Source organism: Chelonia mydas, chromosome 25 (genome assembly GCF_015237465.2).
Source record: "Chelonia mydas isolate rCheMyd1 chromosome 25, rCheMyd1.pri.v2, whole genome shotgun sequence".
Lineage (NCBI taxonomy): Eukaryota > Metazoa > Chordata > Testudines > Cheloniidae > Chelonia > Chelonia mydas.
In genome coordinates, this window is record NC_057858.1 from 5,533,150 (window position 1) to 5,535,015 (window position 1,866).

Sequence of the window (1,866 nt, forward strand, 5' to 3'; positions counted from 1 at the left end):
CAAGCACTGCCTTTTTGGTCTGTTTGTACAGCACCTGGCACACTGGGATCCTGGCTCGTGTCTGGGGCTTCTAGGCGCCATGGCAAAACACATACTTAAGAACAACCACCACGCTGTTTTTCCTGGCTCCTAGTGCTGTGTTCTGGCCACTAGCCCGGCCCTCTGCTTTGATGCAAAAGATGTGGGTTTTGCTCTTTTTAAAGCCTCCGGGTACATTGCTGAGTTTACCTCCCATCGTACATGACACGCGTCAGGCGAAAATGTCTTTCCCAGCTCATTTCTATTGGCCAATCCATAATTATTTCTCCCTCCCTCCCTCTGTTTTCTGTTCATGGAGCACAGGGACAGGATGTCAACAAATTGTTTAAATCATCAGTGATGGCAGCAGAGTTCTGAGAACAGAGTTCACGCGTTAACACCCGCCCCGGGCTGGCAGACGTTCTGCCGCAGCCAGAAGCAAAACACAGCAGGGGACCTCGTGCCACAGAGGTAAGCAGCCGTGGAAAACAACAGTGCCCTTGGACTTCTTTTGTGCAGCTTTAAGGGGGAGGGGGAAAAGCTAAGTTTTGTCCTGTTTGCTTTTATATTAGCAATTCAGCTCTGGTCTACACTCCGTTACCTACAGAATCTCTCCGGGAAAAGGACAGCTGGGCTCTAGACCCAGCTCTGCCGCTGCCTCGCCGGATAACCTGGGTCAAGTCACTTCCTCGCCCTCTGCCTCAGTTTCCCCAGCTGTACAATGGAGCTAATGATACTGACCTCCTTTGTCAAGCACTTTGGATCTGCTGTTGCAAAGCAACGTATAAGAGCTAGGATTATTATCAACAGAGTTTGACATCAAGCACCAGGCAAGTGAGTGCGGATGAACTGAGAGGGGTGGGGATTTTTACTCTGACTTCTTAATGGGATTGTGGGGGGGCGGGGAGAAGAGGGGAGGGTGTTAGTGTGTGTATTTAATTCAAATGGCCAAACAGTTGCTAAAGATTTGACACTCCTCACCCCATCTGCTAAGGGGCCCAAGCCACGTCACTGTGGGCTCCAAGGAGATCTGCACCAGCCCTAGCAAGAAACAAAGCTTGAGATTCTGCATTGTTTGAGTAAGTGACTTTTGAGGATGGCCATCACCTGCCCATTCTTTACGGCTGTGTGCGGGGGAGGTCCTAAAATTCTGTCTGTCCTCAGGTGGAGTCACGGTAAGGAAGAAGTGAGAGCCACTGGTCTGTGGCCTAAGCCAAACAAACCGAAGCTGCAGTTCTTCCAGGCCTCCTTTAGCCACAGCAAAGCAAGGTAGACAGAGCACCCATCTAATTGTGCTCCTCTGCGGGGTCCCTTTAAGAGAACTGTTTGTAGCAAAGTTAGTGCACAAATAGACACAACCCAGCCATGCACTCTGATGGGCCTTCAGTGAAGCAGGAGGTGTGTTTGGGTAGTGCCTAGGAGATAAGACCTGCTTTACAATGGCAATAGGCTAAGAACAAGGGAAACTTTCTCCTCCCCCTCCATAAGAAACAAAACTCCCACAGGGTAATGGACCAGAACTCAAACAAGGACCAGCTCTGCAAACAGCCCTGCCTCTGCTGTGACTTATAAATCTTCTAAGGAGCTGATGCAACCCCTGCCCTGCATTTGGGGTTAAATACAACTCAACCCAACCAAAGTCCTCTGCCGCTTTCCAGGAAATTGTGTAACAGGCACTTGGAGGGATTCCCCGCCAAGTCCTCCACCACCACCACAGCAAGAGATCCCATCCGCGCAGCTCCCCCCCGAGCCAGCTCTGCGGTCTGTGCCTTGCCATGTGGTCTCAGAATCATCCCATAAATGTTCTGCAGGGAAATAAAGTTACGAGGCTGGAAGGGGGGGGAGCGG

The 1,866-nt window shown here is 50.9% G+C and overlaps 1 long non-coding RNA gene across 1 annotated transcript; it reads left to right on the forward strand.

Moving 5' to 3' along the window:
• The first annotated feature begins 349 nt into the window (after nucleotides 1–349).
• Nucleotides 350–1,648, forward strand: LOC122463808. Its single transcript, XR_006287424.1, has 2 exons — nucleotides 350–489; nucleotides 626–1,648. It is a non-coding gene; the product is annotated as an uncharacterized LOC122463808 (long non-coding RNA).
• The last annotated feature ends 218 nt before the right edge of the window (nucleotides 1,649–1,866 follow it).